The sequence below is a fragment of the Peromyscus californicus genome, unplaced genomic scaffold, assembly GCF_007827085.1.
Source record: "Peromyscus californicus insignis strain IS unplaced genomic scaffold, ASM782708v3 Scaffold_6__1_contigs__length_162567912, whole genome shotgun sequence".
Classification (NCBI taxonomy): domain Eukaryota; kingdom Metazoa; phylum Chordata; class Mammalia; order Rodentia; family Cricetidae; genus Peromyscus; species Peromyscus californicus.
This window is the reverse complement of record NW_026294584.1, coordinates 80128408-80147211: the sequence shown is the minus strand read 5'-3', so window position 1 is coordinate 80147211 and position 18804 is coordinate 80128408. Positions and strand designations below refer to the sequence as shown.

Sequence of the window (18804 nt, the reverse complement as noted above, 5' to 3'; positions counted from 1 at the left end):
AGTGGTCAGCCCTGGAAACATGTACACAGGGCATATTATATAGACTACATAGTATGTATTTATATATTTAGAAATGTTTATGTATATACATATATGTATTTAACAACAATTAATGAAAAAAGAGGCCCTGAAGTTGAAAGAGAGTAAAGAAGAGTATATGGCAGGGTTTGGAGGGAAGATAGAGAAAGGAGAAACTATATATTTTAATCTCAAAAATAGAAGAAATAATAAAAGTATTTGGAAAATATTTTAATACCAAATCAACAACAATAGAATTTCATCCTTTTTTTGTGGACAATAGTAGAAAGTAACTCATTTCTTTGACCTTGCACAGTTTCTAGGGATTTTCCTGACTGGGGTAGCGGGGCAAGGACGAAGGACAGAGAAAGAGACAGAGGAAGCCTGGGATCAAGTGGACTGGTCTCTGTGATGAAGAAGCCACAGCAACCCTGCAAGCTCAGTGTGTTCAATAAATATAGTTGAATAGGGAGGCCGAGTTATTACTTACAGCTGAACCAGGAGCCAGATTCAGCTAATATCTCTTGGTGTAGTCTGTGTAGGGGAGCAGTCTTCAGGCCATAAACATCTTGGGGGGAGTGTTATGATGGATATTTTCTGTACCCACTGTCAACTTTTGTACTCGGACCAGAGGAAGGGTTTGTCATCCCTCTGAACCTCACCTGGAAAAGCATTTGCCAGTCACATGGGTCTGACGCTTGATCCTTGACAAAGCTAATTCAAGTGAACAACACATACTCACTCAAGACTTCACACATTCAGGGCTTCCTCTACACCCATAAATTTCTTTTCAATGACTAGCTTTAAAAAATAGCTAATATTTTTACTTGTTATAACTCACATTTTAATAAAATGAAAATTATTTTAAAGTATTAGATATGTGCTATTTCAGCATACTGTTATTAAATGGAAATTTAAAAATAATCCCTTAGAATATGTTTCAGTATAATATATTTATTGACTAAGAATTTCATACATGCATACCATGTATATTGGTTATATTCACCCCAACTCCTTCTTATCTTTCCTTACAAATCCATCTCCCCTTCTTCATTCCCTCCTTCCAATTTCACTTAAAAAGTTATATATTTATTTTACGTTGAACATATAAGTATATGTTGAACTTATGGCCTCATGGGTTCTAGATAAAGACTCTATAGCTGACTGTACCTACCCCCCAACCAAAGCACAATGTCTTCTAAATAAGTTTTGTTAAACAGTGTTTAGAAATCACAGTGGAATCCCCATGGGAGGCCTTACCCTCTCTGAGGAGTGGATGAGGGTGGCTTGAGGGAGGTGGCGGAGGATCAAGAGGAGGGGAGGGAGGGGGAACTGTGGTTGGTATGCAAAATGAATAAAAAACATTTTAAATAAACAAATTTAAAAAAGAAATACAATTAATGTCTTTGGTTTTAAAGCATTTTTTCAAAGCACCACACTTCATGTTTATATTCTGAACATTAAATATCTCTCTATGAAAATAAAGCAATATCAGCTTTCTCTGTTGCTGACCTTGTCCTGTGTCTGTAGATTAAAAAATCAATTCAAGCGTCTGCAGTCAATTAAGACGACGATATCCTATAGAGAAGGTTGATTATTTTCTTGCTGATTTTATTACCTTCTTTAGAAACAATGACACTTCCCATGGTAGGTAAAACATCTTTGGGGACTACTGTGCTGTCATAGGAAATTCTTTTGAAATTCACAGTAACCAAATGTCCAAAATGGTTCTTACCATGGAGAGTAGAGGGTTTTTTTAACAGGATAGCAAAACAAAGGCACTGTTGAAATTTCACCTTCAAATCTCCTCCCACCTATATAGGAGGACTTGGCTCAAATTTAGTACAGAAACAAGCAAAAATTCACTTCACTTAAAGATAGCTAATCAAATGCATCTTTTATTCAGATGATTTACTGACCATAATAATGTTCAGACATTATTTCTTCAACAGTAATCCTGGCTAACTGTCCCCAACCTTTTCCAGGAAATGACTGTTCAAATCTTGCAGTTATTCACATTGAAAAGATACTGGATCTCCCAAGGTACAGCCATGCTTTTCTGTCACATGGCAACATCATAAACGAGCATCTGGGGATTTAATATTCTTAAGAATTGGTTTAGCTCTAGTATCTTGGGGAATTATGGAAGACTACCGGTAAGGTCTGGTTTTGGAGGCAACATGGCTATGGAACTGAATCCTGTAGAAGAACAAAACAGAATAATCAGATTCACGATGGAAGATAACAGATAGCCAGAGTCAGAGGAGAAAGAAGGAGGTAACTTCCAAGACTGGCCAAAAATACAAAGACACAGAGTACAAATTGTACTGCCCTGTGGAGCTAAATGATTCTGTTCTCCAATCTCCATGATCCTTTATGTATTCTTTCAGGCAAGTGAAATCCTGTATAGCCACTGAATTGTTTATAGACTTACCGGGTATTTTTAACCATGGTGATCAGATACCAGTGATCTCTGCAGTGGTTCTCAATCTTCCTAATGCTGTGACCCTTTAATACAGTTCTTCATGCTGTAGAGACCCCTAGTCACACAATTATTTCTTTGCTAATTCATAACTGTAATTTTGCTATGGTTATGAATCATAATGTGAATATCTGATATGCAGGATATCTGATGTACTACCTCAAAAGGGTTGCCACCTACGGCTTGAGAACAGTTGCCTTACTGGACTCACTATTCTTCTTTCTAACTGGACACTTCCCCAGGTGTGTTTATAATCTGGAATATAGTTTCCTCTTGTACCTATAGCATATAGACCCTGACAACATCCAGTAGACGTTGGTATTGTGTGTTTATAGGTTAAGCTTCCCTTTTCCATCTACAGTTAATGCCCACTTCTTAATCCCCAATCAGTGATGCACAATCAGGTCCTTACTGTATAATTGTAGGAACTATTGATTCTATTTTATATAAGAAGCCTTACATAAGAAAGCACATGGACTAAACACCCTTTTGATACTAATCTTATTTCCACCACCCCCTTCTCTGTTGAATATTAGTAAGATCTCCATATATTAAGACTATTATGTCCTTATTAGTCAAATGGGAATAATGCCAACTTCCCTTAAGTGGTATGTGAATGAAATGGCCATTCATGTCTTCTGCTCTCTGTAGTATGAGAAAATGTTTGGCCTTTCTGCTTTCGTTTTCTTTCTTTTTAATTGCTGGCCCTAGGGGAGTTGAATGAGACAGAATTGCGTTACCTTGCCTTGTTTCCAGCCCAATGTCTACTAGCAATTAATTGCCTTATAGGCTTTCACCACAGTGCTTGTGTGAGTGAATCAGGCAGCAGGGTATTGTGAGGTTGCCCTGATTGCCCCATATTGCTCTCAGTAGCTATAAGAAAAGTGTGCTTAGATGTACTGGAAGAAATCCTCACATGAAACTCCAATTGGGTCAGAGATATCATTTTGTAGTATTGAAGAAAATATGCTTATGTCTTTAAAAGGACCAAGAAAATCATTATCTTCATCTTATGAGATACTTCTTGATATTATGGCCATTTATAAACTGGACAGGCACAGATCAAAGGAACAAAACTCACGGAGGCACAAAAACTGCTTGATCTGGAGGGTTATGTTTTTTCTTTACCTCACTACCATTTCCTGATTGATAATTGGGAACTTGTGAAAACTGAGATATTATTATGTATACATAGCTATATTTCATACAGTAATTTTCAGAAATTTATGATTATTTAAAATAAGTAAATATCCAATTTTGTTAGTTTGGCTATTTTTTGTTTTGGTTTAATTCAGTTCAACTGAAAACCAGGAATTACCAGTCAGTTTCCTGGGCTACTGCAATAACTTGCAGTGATCATGGGTGCTTGTAAACACTAAAGCTGGGCTCCACTACCTGGTCCTTTTGTTGAGCCCAGTAATTTGCATCTAACTCTCCCTGGTGATGCTGAGTCAGGGACCACAGAGAGAGACCTGTGCCACAGTAAAACTACTCTTTCTTGTTGGGGTCAGAGTTTTCATTAAATTCTAGCAACAATTTCAAAATGTTGAATTGTTTGTAACAGAGCAAGTGTCTAATTATAAAAACTCGAAGTTTCTAATAATTCAAAATGATTATTCAGATGCCCACAGCTTCGGTAGCAACTGATTCTCTGCAGCATTGGCCCCTGCTTCACCAATGTGACCGGAAGGCAGTGATCAAAACTGCAGTGGACTTGGAAGAGATGCAACATGACTCGGAGGAATGTGCTTCTCAGTGTCGGAGAAGTGTAACATGGGAAAGGATCTCATGGCTCATATCATGAAAGAGTTTGACAAGAAGTGCAATCCCACCTGGCCCTGCATTGTGGGTGGCACTTTGATAGTTATGGGACACAGGAAACCAAATACTTAATCTACTTCTACCTGGGTTAGGTGGCCATTCTGCTCAAATTTGGCTAAAAACATGGACTGCACCGAACACCCAGTGATACCATCTAGTAACAAGGACTGCAGTGTAAACTCTAGGTAATGGAGGCTGAATCTTCAGCCTTGCTAAAGGAGCACCACGTTTTGAATCTGTTATGTTTTGTACAGGGTATCTTCTGTACAAGTTTGTGGTTATAAAATAATTAGTAAAACAGCTTACATTTGTATTTATTTTTAGTCTATATTTTTGTACCCCATTTTTTCCTTCCTGTAGGCCATGCCTTTAAAAATAAATCTGTTGGGGAAATAAATAAATAAATAAATAGATCAATCTTGATGTTTCACATTTGAGCAAACTGTATGTTTAGAACATTTGGGATAGGATAAACTTGCCTTCCAGCATGCATTTAAAATCTTTGATTTATGATAATGTAATATTATCTCCAAACTATATCTACATAAACAGAACATAGAGAAAGTTCAGCTCCATACTAACTAGGAGTTGGTTGTAAAGCTAGTTTCAATCACTCTCTTCTAATTTGATTAGTTATATATTCAAATTGATAATTCAGTCTGTTTCAAGGATAGGAGGAAAACATAGTTTGCCTGAGTAGGATCTCTTCCTACATAAAAATCACATATTCAGTTTTAAATTTGATTTTTTTATGTTCATAGTGTATGCTGCAGAGACACAATATCATCGAATTTTTTATAAGCTGTTAGTGTGATCTACATAGCAAATTATTTCAAAAAATAGATTTTGACAATTTAAGAGGAATTTAAATAAGCCTTCATGAGAGACTTCAAAGAATCCACATTTTAAAAAGATCATTATCCAGTGTACTACATCTTAAACGCTGGAAAGTGGAATAGCACTTTGAATTTGGACGAGAACTGAGAGTATTTCAATGCCACTTGAATTCTCCAATGATAGATCAAGTGGGATGTTTATTTTGGTAAGGAGTATCTGGAATACAGTGGTAAAATTCACTGAATTCTCTTCGTGAATTTACCTCTTGACAGTCTCAGAGTATTGTGTTTTGTAAACATCATAAATAATTATGTTTTTATAAAGTTTTATAAACTACAATCTAGTGACTATTTTCAGTTCTCCAGGTATAAAGACTGTCTCTGTGTGCAGGATCTGCCCTTGGCACAGGGCATATCGTGGAAGCTCAGGGAAACCCAAGCCTTTGTTAGTTTTCTGTTCTCCTAAAAAAAAAAAAAATCACTTAAACATTATTTCTTATCTTGTAGTTTTGCATGTCTGAAGACCAACATGAGTGCCATAGTGCTAAATTCAAAAAACTGACAAATAAGTAGAGTTTTGTTCCTTTTGGGGAGTCCCAGCAGGGTTGTTGCCTGTATCCTCCAAGTCATTGGCAAAACCGAGAGTGAGGTGTAGGATCTCCTGTTGACTGTCATTTCCTGCCACTACACTGTGACTCGGTTTGTTGGCCTGTGTCTCTGTCTTTCATCTCAAAGCTGAGCTACAACCTATAGTATATTCACAACCACAGGATGCTGTGAATAGACTATTGTTCTTAATGAAAGTGGTTTCCAGATGAAAAAGGCTAAGATTGGTCAGAAGCCTTTCTCTCTGTCTGGGGCACACTTACTTGCCTGTCCTGTGATTTATGATTCAGTAAGAAGGCCTCTACTCAGATGCATCCTTTGAGTTTGGGATGCCCAGGCTCTAGACTATGTGCCAGAGAAACTATCTATCTATCTATCTATCTATCTATCTATCTATCTATCTATCTATCTATCTATCTATCTATTTATCTATATCAATGACTAAGTCTGTGGTAATTTGCTACATAGATTAAAATAGACAAAGACAGTCAGCAATGACAAATTGATATCCTTTACCACTTGCAATAGCTCCTTGTCCCTTTCTGCATTATCTCTTTAAGTTAACAAGGAAAGGAAGTCTCTGTTTGGAAGACCTCATGTTATTAGGTCAGATGAACCCAGGTAATCCAATAGTATCTTCCATCTTAGTGTTTGGCTCCCTAATCATATCTGTGGTCTATTTGCCATAAGGCAATTCAGTCAGAGACTCTCATAGATCTTAGCAGAAGTAGGGAGATATACTGTTTGCAGTAATACATTTCTATAAAAGTATCTCTTGACCCCACCAGCTGACTAAACTTTTGACAGAACTCACATCGAAGTTAATAATACACCACAGAATCCTCTAAGACTACGTGTTTAACCAGCTAACACACTGTGTACACAACCTGTTTAAGTATAAACTGGTTTTAAGAGAACAGTATAACCTTACTTATGATGCTTGGATTTCCTATGAAATTATCTTTTACATTATAAGCAAATGAGTAGCTTTAACCTGTTTTTTTTATTTAAAAATATGTTTTTTTTTATTTAGACATTGATTCACACACTTCAACCCTTCATGAGTGGAAAATGTCTACCTAAAATACCAAAGGCTGTATAACAATTCCTTTGGAAGATGCTGCTTGATATCTAATAGGTCTTTTAATAAAAAAAAAATCTGGAACCAGATTTTGGGATAAATGCTGAAAGATCAAAGAGACAAAAGAACAAGCCATTGTCACTTCTTACCTCATCATTACCTTGTGCTAGGGCCTTTGCCACACCTTCTGTATATTCCAGAAGGGAGGAGCATTCTGTTAGGATTATTCCTTGAGAAAACATTACTTTTAGGAATGCTCTGTTTACAGTCCCTTTTTAAGTGACCTTGTCTACTGCAGTTGAAACATTTGACATACTATTTTTCTTCAAACCTCTGGAAATCAACTCTCCTATGCAAGCATCATCATGGTCATGAGATTCAATATTAATTGTATATCAGATACATTCGTCTAAGGGTGTTGGTCTTGCCTTTAATGACCTAATTTACCCTTTTGCATTTTGCATCAGCATTTTCAAAAGCAGAGATTCAATTATTATTTGTATAGGTTTTGAATTTGGTATCATTCTATTTACTGTTGAAGTCAATCTTTGTAAGAAATTAGTGAAGTTTTCTTTTGGGCCCTGTATCACTTCAGTAAATGACTCAATTTTCTTTCCTAGTTCTTCAATTCTGTCCCAAGCATTCAAGCCTGCCATTTGGCATAAAGCTAGGGTGTGGTCATTATATAAAGATTGTCTTTGTATATCAGCATAATCGCTCTCTCCAAGAAGTTGATCTTGGGAGATTTCAATAGTTCTAGCCCTTCTACCAAGTCCTCCATTGTAATTAGGGACCAGCCTCTAAAATAGCTGTAACCAAATCTCTCCAGGCTTGAGGGATAATTCTATTACAAGTTGACCACGAGTTTAACATCTGTTTTCTGAAAGAAACATGAGTGGATGCCATATGAATCTATGCTTCTTTGAATCTCCTCAAATCTAACATTTGCACAGGAGTCCAATCAGCTTGTACACATTCTTGGGGGATATCTATCATTTGACAGTTCCTTAAGGTTACTGGATAAATTAAGATTAGCTGTTTGAAAGCCTTGGGCTGTTTTTCTGTAACCTTATAATGCAATGTTGAGATTGGTTCTCCTTTAAATTCTTCTGTCTGGGTCTGAGTATCTTTATGATCTGTTTTAACAAGCCTGTTTTTTTTTTTTTTTGCTATGCCTTAAAAAGGCTTAAATTCTATAGAGGGAAGTTACATGATAGAAAGAAATAAGACTGTATTTTAAGTAGTGACATGAAACTGGCCCCGTATGGCTTTCAGGGAAGATTGAGATGATAATAGTTTTAACTGAAGAGCACTAATAGGGGAGCTTTTATAAAGAGATGTGAACATGGCTAAGGAAACCAAGAAGGGATGATGGATCATCTAGCAATGGTACGCAGTGGGAATCACATCCCTTTTTCAACTGAAAGATAAGTGGAGAGAATATGTTACAGGTAAAAATAAGGATTGGAGTTGTAGAAAAAGGACCCCTGGAGAGATACTGTAGGCCTGGAGGAAGCCACCATACTTAATGGAGACATAAGGAACAAGTGGACATTAAAATATCAATGTCTCCTTTGCTGTCTGTTATCTCTACGATGCTCCCAGTGAGCAATGCAGCCACTAGCCAAAAGACAATGGGCTGTTTGAGACAGTCCGTAGAGATCAGCCTCAAGAGCCACAGAGCCATGAAAGAGATCAGAGGACGGATTTGTGGCAAAGAAAGCAAAGAACATGCCTAGCACAGTGGTTTCGTAAGAGAGAGATACAGTTGGAGCTAGAGAAAGAAATGGGGAGGGGGATAAGGTAGTGCTAGGAAGAGAATTATGTACCACTGAATAGACAAGAAAACCCTCTTAGAAAAATAGAAACAGGACTAGGCCCTCTGCAGATGGGAGACAGTTATGTAGCTTGGTCTGTTTGAGGGGCCCCTGACAGTAGGATCAGGAAATATCCCTGGTGCATGAGCTGGCTCTCTGGAGCCCATTTCCTATGATGGGAAGGAAGCCTTGCTCATCCTTGATGCAGTGGGGAGGGGCTTGGTCCTGCCTCAGCTGAATGTTCCAGGCTTTGCTGACTCCTCATGAGAGGCCTCACCCTTTTTGAGGAGGGGATGGGAGTGGGTTGAGGGGCAAGGGGCATGGGGTGAGGAGGAGGGATGAGAGGGGGAATCTGTGATTGGTTTCTAAAATGAATAAAAATTTATATATATAAGGAAAATAGAAGCCTAAAAGAAAACAGGATCCAGCTATGTATATAACTTCTGCTAGAAAATAGCTACAGGAAGTAGGAACGTCAAGTGTTTGGACCCTGGAAAGGGAAGGGCTTGTAGTCTTTGAGGGTTAAGAAGAGGCAGGTTCCCTAGAATGCAGATAGGGAGGCTGGAACTAGCCGGGTCAAGGTGGTACCAGATCATCGATGACATGTAGACGCTCAGATTGACTCATTGTGACACGAAGTTATGACTTTTTTTTTTTAGTAGAAGAACATGGTAAGACGCTAACTGAGAGGGCATCAACATAGTCTATGAAATTTACTGTTGCTTAGACTAGAGTGGTGACATGGAATTCTGGAAGTAGCAATGACACTTGGGGAACCTTTGATTAAAGGAAAATATTGGGGCTGTTGCTGGCTTTTGTGTGACAATGTGAGAGCACAGGTAGAATCGAGGTATGGTTAAAGACTGGGTGCATGGGTGAACGATGCTTTTGATTGTCTTGGAAATCAGTTTAATTGAAGCTTCCTAGGGAGAGGTGTTCAAACGATCTATTAGAAAGTAAAATTCAGATCTAAAAAGTCTACTGTAGCTAGGGAGTCATTGGAATTTCCTTCGGAAATATTGTGAGGGTCAGAAGGGTAAGGTAAGGGATAGGGCCAGTCAGTGTCCACAGCATTGCTGGCTTGTGCTTTGGCCCCTCTGTGGTTGAAGCAACTTCACACTGGCTTCTTCCAGCAGGAAGTCCAGTGAATAACACTGGATCCACTACCTACTGTCTGGGTCACCTGGATTAAGGAATGGATTAAGGTATTACCTCCTTGCTTTGGGTCAACATCTCTATTCTGTTAGTTTTAATACTTGTTATTATATAAGATTGTCTTAACAATTAAGTGAGATTACTACATACAGAATATTTAACACAACCTGGTTCATTGGAAGCATTCAATGAGGCTTACACATGAGTGCTCAACACATGATTTCCTTTGGGACAAATTACTTTCGACAGGCACCTCAACATGCTACAAATTATTAATCTTCAACGTATAGTTGATTAAAGAAGCCATATTTCTTACTCCTAAGCTTTTGAATGAAAAAGAATAAAAAAGTGACATTTGCAGTGTCACTTCATTTTAACCATTTATATTACAGTCCCCAGATGAGATTGTTATTATTGACCTTTGTAGGAAAGCTAGAGCTACCAGGAAACACAGCAGTTGTAATGGCTTGCACTTCCTTCTACCCTGGCTTCCACTGCTGCGTTGTCCAGCAGTGTCTGTGAATGAACATGCTATTGTTGAAGTTGAATCTCAGACCCAGCTACTCACAGGTTCTGATCAAACTGATGAAATTATAATAAACCTGTAGTTCCCCTGCTCTGTGTTATAGTGTGCTGCTTCCTTTGGGTTCCATATCCCTGAAAAAGAGAGCTATCGATCTAGGCTCAAATAACACAGCCAGAAATGTTGATTCAAACACTAGTTGGTCTTCTGTCTCTTTAGATGAGTAAGTAGCCCATTTGTTACTTGGGCTGCCTTCATGAACTTGCATAGCCACTTTGTAGAAACAAGGAACCAAAAGGGCTGGGGAGCGCAGAGCCATCTCCAAGGATGGAGACGATGCAAGGGAAGAGGCATCCATCTCGGGATGCCTAGAGGTGAGGGCGGTATACCAGAAGCTTTGCTAGGACTCAATGTAAAACGCCTTGCCTTATTCATTTCTCTTCAAAATGAGTGTGAGTGGAGAAAAATCTACTGACAGGAGAGACAGGAAGGACAGAGAAGTTAAAAGCTCCAGCTGAGAGCAGAGCATTGAAGAACTATAGTTTTAAAAGGACAGTTACAACTGTTCATTTGAGTCTGTGTTTGAGTATCCATGTATAGATTATTTTGACAGAAAACCACATAATTATTAAATATCAGTTTTGTTATACATAAAAAGCATCACTTGATTTTGAAAACTAAGACAAGAGCACAACAAAGTAATTGGAAATGGATGGACCTTGCCAAGTAACTTCAGAATAGCTAAGTCCAAGAAAGACACGGGGATCCCCCAATGACAGAGAAATGGAAGAGATCTACATGAACAGCCTGGACATGAGTGGGGGTAGTGAAGGGCGAGGGCCAAGGGAAAGAGAGCTTGGGGGAGCGGGAGATCCCAGCTGGATCAACAACAGAGAGGTGAGAACAAGGAATAGGAAGGAGACCATGGTAAATGAAGACCACATGAGAATAGGAAGAAGCAAAGTGCTAGAGAGGCCCACAGAAATCCACAAAGATACCCACACAACAGACTGCTGGCAATGGTTGAGATACAGCCCGAACTGACCTACTCTGGTGATAGGATGGCCAAACACCCTAACTGTCGTGCTAGAAACCCCATCCAACTACTGAGGGATCTGGATGCAGAGATCCATGGCTAGGCCCCGGGTGGATCTCTGGGAGTCCAATTAGTGAGAATGAGGAGGGTTTATATGAGCAAGAATTGTTAAGACCAAGCTTGGATAAAGCACAGGGACAAATAGCCAAATGAATGGAAACACATGAACTATGGACCAATGGCTGAGGGGTCACCAACTGGATCAGGCCCTCTGAATGGGTGAGACAGTTGATTGGCTTGATCTGTTTGGGAGGCATCCAGGCAGTGGGACCAGGTCCTGTGCTCATTGCATGAGTTGGCTGTTTGAAACCTGGGGCCTATGCAGGATGGCTTGGCTCTGCCTGGGAGGAGGGGACTGGACCTACCTGGACTGAGTCTACCAGGTTGATCTCAGTACGCGGGGGAGGCTTTGCCCTGGAGGAGGTGGAAATGGGGGGTGGGCTGGGGAGAAGATGAGGGGGCGGGAGGGGGAAGAACAAGGGAATCCGTGGCTGATATGTAGAACTGAATTGTATTGCAAAATAAAAAAAAAAAAGTTAATGTCTGGACATCACAAGAAGTAAAATGTTATGAGTGTTAGATGAAAAATAAATTAATAAACTAAAAAAAAGAAAAGTTCTTATTTCAAAATAGCACTTTTTCAATAAAATGAATATTCTTTTATAATTTTTTAGGATACATACTTGTATAGAAGCAATTTGTTAAAAATTAATGAATCACTGCAAACTGGTGGTCATTTAAAATGCTGGTACTTGCTAAAATTACTTAGTTGTCATGTAAAAAAATGCCTTTTATTACAAAGCACCAAGAAAAATAGAAAATGGAAAGTAACAGAACTTTTAAAAATGTTTAAGCATCTAGTTTTAATGTAACAATATTTGGGTAGTTGTTGGCTCGTGATAAATGTGGTTTGGGATGAATATTTTTCTAAAACTATATATATATATATGTTGTATTTACCACATTCAGTGAAAGTTTTTCTACTAACATTTAATTTACAATTTATTTCTGGAGTACTGAGAAGTTTTTGATATAAAAAGTAAGGACCACCCTTACTTTATAATCAGATGAACTTGACTTTGGATGTGAAGTCTCCCTTCAGCGAGTTATTTAGCTCACCACACTGCAATCCTGTTTACACTAAGGGTTTTGATAGCATCCAACCCAGGTAGCCAGGAGGACTGCAATTCTGAACGCAGCTCTTAGACAGTCAGTGCACAGAACTGACAATTAGTATTGTTGCTGTTGTTATTGTCATTTTTAACTCATTCAGGGGCAAGAAACTCGGGTCAGACTAGGCTTCTGCTAAGAATACATACAAGAGACAAAACAATATCAACAAAAACCAAAACAACGAAATGGACAAGAGGATAATGATATTTAAAATATGGTTTATTTTCAAATGCTAAAACCAATAATCTCAGATAAAATCAACTTTTTTTCTATAGATAGAAATGTTATTACCAGAGCATTAGGAATTTTATTTGATGGCCATATCCTATGTACACTAGATTTCATGGGTTTGGCTCTCGGCTTCCTACCTTTAGGAGCCTGTCATGAGTTGGTCATCCATTCTACATGGTACTACTAACAATGTAAAACAGTACATTTATTCGTTTTTTGGAATTTTTTTTTTAAATTATATGTACTCAGTAAAGCTTCTCATTAAGCAATGGTGAGTCTGAATGGATTAGCATTCTTTCTTTTTTTCTTTTTTGTTTTTCGAGATGGGACAGGGTTTCTCTGTGTAACAGCTGTGGCTCACCTGGAACTCACATTATAGACCAGGCTGGCCTCAAACTCACAGAGATATGCTTGCCTCTGCCTCCTGAGTGCTGGGATTAGAGGTGGGTGCCATTACTACCTAACTTGAGCTAGATAATTCTTTAAATGAAAAGAATGGATTCCTTTAAATTTAAATTCAGTTGTTGTTTTATTTTGGACTCAACACATAAAATGACACAACCTAGAGACAGGTAGAATTTTCTTGCTGCTCTAATGATTTCATTTATATGTGGCAAATACTTCTTTCTAAGGCAACTGCAATGTTACGATGATTTTCTTTAACTGAGGTTATGATTATTAAGGCCTTTTAAAATCAGTATCAGTTACTGGCAAAACATGTTTTACTTAAATATTTGTTTGCTTTTTAGCAATTAGTTATTTTGGAATTAATTATCATTTGACTCTATGCATCTTGTTATGGTGAATGCTACTAATTCTCAATTTAGTGCTATCTGGGGAAGACTCGCAAGGACAAGGTGACAATTTAAGATTTGGAAGACTCTGAGAAGAAGTCCACGGCTAGAGCAAATGCTGTTTGCCTGAAAAGCTGTTTATTCTCCTGTAGTGCTTTGTGGGGAATAGAGGGGAAACCGCCTTCTAGGCTCTCCAAAGGGCTACTCACACATACCATATGAATTCACTTACTTCTAATGACAAAATGACTGAGAGAAGAATGAATTCATGGTAGGGTAGGGTGTGGAACTTTCATTGTTTCCTACATTTCATCAAAAACAAACAAAAAGTAAAGAACAATTTTAAAAGAAATGTCTATAAAGTCCAACTTTACACAAATGAAAGTTGATTTTTATGTACAATATTAACATGATAGATTTATATTTTATTATAAGTTGTCAATACTTCTACTTTAAAATTCACATCAATCATGACATCTTCTGTTTTTCTGTTTGCTTGTTTAAAGGATTTACTTATTTTATTGTATGTGTATGAGTGTTTTCCTTTCATGGGTGTGTGTGACATGTATTTCTGGTCTTGGTTGAGTCTAGGAGAGGGCAGTGGATCTTCTGGAACTGGAGTTACAGGCTGTTACGAGTCACCATGTGGGTCCTAGGAGACAAACTCAGGTCCTCTGCGGGAACAGCCTATGCTTGTAACCACTGGGCCATCTCTCCAGTTCCAGAGCCCACTGCCCTTCATTTCTGTTCCATTTTACTTTTTCTTGATCTTTCCATGTGTCTTCACTCTTCTTCCATCCCTGCCTTCATGCCTTCATGCCCTCCTGCCATTTCTTTCTTTGCTAGCTAGTAATGATCACAGTGTAGAACACAGAGAAACATACAGATAAAATGATCTAAGAAATTACATGTCAGCCCCACAATAAACACGTGACAGACTGATAACGTCTCATCTATTTTTGTACCTAGTTTCAATGTATTCAATGACAACTTTTCATATCTTTCTTCCAGTAAGTTGCTGAAAAATAGGGATAATAAAGTACTCTTTCCACTTTAATATAAATTGATAAAGTTCTCTTGAGTCTAGCCTTGAAAATTAGTGAACAAAGTCTACTATACTAATTTTATAAGTAGTTTTTAATATATTAAAAAAACTCAATTTGCCTTTTAGATAACTTTATTACCTTTAAACACCACTTTTCTGTTTCTTGGTTGCATAAACTAAGCCAGTGCTGTCTGCTCACCCACCCTGGGCATAACTTGAGCATAGGAGACCTCAAAGCTTGTCCCCACAGTGACACACTTCCTCCAACAAGGCCATACCTACTCCAATAAGGACCCACTGCCTAATAGTGCCACTCCCTACGAGCTTATGGGGGACAGTTACATTCAAACTACCACACACACACACACACACAACACACACACACACACACACACACACACACACACACACACACAGACAAACCCACACAATCCAATGTGTGATCTGAGCTAATTAAAACTGAAATGAAACAACCTATATTTGCTTTGTCAAACTCTATCACAAAAATCTGGAGTATCTCATGAATTGTTACCCTTGTCACCATTCTACCCTGTTAAATAAGCCCTGGAATTATTGAAAGATACAATGGCATTTGTCTATGTTTTTAAGATAGCACACTCCCAATAGTTGCTGTGAGTAGCTACAGTGTAGTGAGTTGTACTAGGGTATATCCCTATGCTTACTATGAATTTGAAACTAGATATATTTTCCCCAGAGCAAGTCCGCTTATTTTCATCTTAAGTGATAACTAATGTTCTTAACCTTATAGGTCCTCCTACAGGTACCATGACAATAAAGCTCCAGGCAATCATTATCAGGCCCTTTTCACACCAGAAAATTCAAGAATATGACAATTGCAATTGAAATTTCAGGAGTATTTAAGTTAAGAGTTTCTTGCCTTATCTGATTTAAACCTTTTCAGAAAAAAATGAAAGTTAATTGTCCTGAGACCATGGGGAAGCACCACAGCCCAATTTGGTCCAAATTTGTGTAAGACAATGTATGTGACCTTAAGTAGTTGGCTGCAAGGCATGTACTAGGTTAGAATTAAATGGGAGCCTAATAATTTTCCATTTAACAAGTCAGTTCACAACTATGTAGACAGAGTATGACTCTCAATCTCTTTCTTAGTACATCTCAGGCCATGTAGAGCTTTGAAGAGTATGCATTGTGTAGTGCTTAAGTTTCCTTCTGGTCTACCACTAATCAATTATATAGCCTTAGGAAAGTCAAGTGATACTTAACACTAATTCTTTTATTTTGGAAAGAGGTATAATATATATCTATCTGAGAGAATGTGGCTAATTCTTTTCTACTTTCATGACCCTTTCCCTGGCCTTCCCATACAGTGGTATGGGTCCATGGATCCTTGGTAGACAATTTAATATTTCATGAAATGTTTGTTGGAAACCTTTGATGTGGAACAACACACACACACACACACACACACACACACACACACACACACACACACACACATATCTGTGTGTTTATAAAACACATTCCAGTAAAATATTGAAGGGAAAGGGAAATAAAGTAAACCAAAACCAAAATATATAGATTATCATATAAAAACATGTTGTAGAGAAATGTAAACTACAGAACAAGTTAAGGGAATGTTGGGTGAAAACTTATGGAGAAGCATTGATGGGAAGAGGACAATTGAACACATACTCAAAGGATGTGAGGGAGTGATCCACACAGCTATTGGAGCCAACTGGAAGGATTATAAAAAGGGGAATGTACTTAAGGTATGTGAAAAACAGACACAAATTAGGAAGCTGGAGTTTATAAGCAAGATTAAGAGGAGTTAAATTGCAGGATCAGAAAAGTGGAGTGCTTATTATATGGGGCTTTATTTAATATTTTAAATTAACATTTAAAATACTCTACAAGGGAGATGTCTAATTTAAATGTGAAATCATGGCTCCCCTGAGAATAGAGTATGGGTGCATAGGGAGGACAGAGGGATGAAAAAATCAAAGTGGAGAGAAGAGCAGTCTAGTGTGCACAGGAACAGGTGAAATACTGAGCAGCAATCACTTTATGGGTCCTGGAGTGCAAATCTAAATCAATTTGTTACTGGATTGCACCGAGGGAACATGGTGAAGGAGGGAATCAGACTCAGGGAAATCAGCATTTGAGGTCAACCATTTACCATTTCAAAGTCCATTTTCTATCTAAAAGGAGGTGCTAAGCATACTGTGTTCATTCCATATCACGAGATATGTGAGCTGAAAATAATTGCCAAGCTTACACCAGTCAGTTACTGCCTTGTAGAAATCAGTTTCCTGACACAGACATTGATCCTGCTTGATACCAGCATTTGTGTATGTGGAGTCTGGGTCAAAATGGATGCCCCTAAAATGCAAAGCTGAAATGAAATTGCTATTGTAGTAAAGTAGGAAGAGAGCCTCTCATGCAGACCTCAATCATATCCCAATTGTGAAGAGGCACAAATCACACTGAAGGAACACAAAGACCAGAGACTTAGTTGCCAGTCTTTAATAACATTCCTTAATCATGCCAATAAAAAGGAGATTGTGACAAGTTATACCTGCCTTATTGCCAAATTACCACAGACAACCTTAGTTTTCCTAGGCTGCCATGAGATTTAAATTGGATAATATATGTTAAAAACTAAAATTTTTAAGGTACAAGAGTTTTTCCAAACTGGAAATTATGAGAAGTAAAATTGTCTTCCAGGGTTATATATTCTATTCAGAATATAAAATTCATGATTTTCTTTCTCCAGTCAGATCTGCCTTACAGTTCAGCTTAAATATATTTATGATTATCTATTGTATACTTATGAAAGTTATTCAAAATGATTCCATCCATAACCCAGAAGCTATCTCCAATAGATAACCTCTTACAAAGGAAAATTTAGTTTTTCTCCAATGGATTCTCACTGGGATAAAAACAAAAAAAAACACACTTAAGGGCAGATCACATTCCCACAGTAGATGGCCAACACAAAACAAACACACAGGTAGTTGCGGAGTGTTTTTCTGTTTCATAATGCTTTATCTGGGGACTTAATTTTTCTACATTACAGGACTTTTGTTCACATACTTTAGTGTAGCTTGAGTTTTCTCCCCTGGTCCCACCAAGTCCTGCCAGTCCGACAGCCCACTTATAAAATAAACACACAGATGCTTATATTGCTTACAAACTGTATGGCAGTAGCAGACTTCTTGCTAACTGTTCTTATATCTTAAATTAACCCATTTCTATTCATCTATAAGTTGCCATGTGGCTTGTGGCTTACTGGTATCTTAACATGTTGCTTCTCCTCATGGCGGCTGGCAGTGTCTCTCTGCCTCAGCCCCCATTTCCCAGAATTCTCCTCTGGCTTGTCCCCCTATACTTCCTGCCTGGCTACTGGCCAATCAGCATTTTATTTATACAGAGCGATATCCACAGCACTTTAGTTTCTGGTTTTGCGTTTTTATGGGGTTTTTGTGCTTGTGAAAATGTGTGTCTCTACATTTGTATGTGTTTTATCTTGGCTCTGATGTTGTTCATTTGTTCCTTTTGCTCTATTCAGATTTGTTTCTCTTTATCTTATCTTTTATGTTCTATCAATGTTTTAGATACTTCTTTGGTTTGTAATATGAGAGAGCAAGAAAGGGTGTGGATACAGGTGGGAAGGGAGATGGGGAGGATCTGGGAAAAGTAAGGGCATGAGAAACCATAGTCAGAATATATTGTATGAAAAGTATCTATTTTCAATATAAAATAATTCCATTTTTTCCCATCAGTAGTTTTACAGAACCTAGCAATAATTATACTCATTATTTTGGTGCTTGTAATAATATTTAGATGAAGTTTACCTCAAAATTCAGTATGATAAGCCATTTATCCAGAATTTATGCTTGAAAATAAAGGAGAAGCCCAAGTTGCAATAAATTACCATATAAGCAGCACAAATATATAAGCATATATACATATAGACAAAGTTTGAAGAAGCAAGTGATATACACCCTGCCTCTTCATACAAATGGTGGTGTCTTTGCTACAAATAGTTTTTTAGTTTCATAAGTTTCCATTGCTAAATGTTGGTCTTAATACATGCATTACTGGGGCCCTGTTATGGTACCAATGAGCCCTACATTTTCCTTTA

At 37.9% G+C, this 18804-nt stretch overlaps 1 protein-coding gene and 1 pseudogene across 3 annotated transcripts in view; one reads left to right on the top strand and one right to left on the bottom strand.

Annotated features, from left to right (window-relative positions):
* Nucleotides 1–18804, bottom strand: part of Grid2 (glutamate ionotropic receptor delta type subunit 2) — a 1427031-nt gene that overhangs the window by 604788 nt on the left and 803439 nt on the right. The gene's annotated exons all lie outside the window — the stretch shown is intronic.
* LOC128098614 (dynein light chain 1, cytoplasmic-like) lies at nt 4110–4440 on the top strand (annotated as a pseudogene).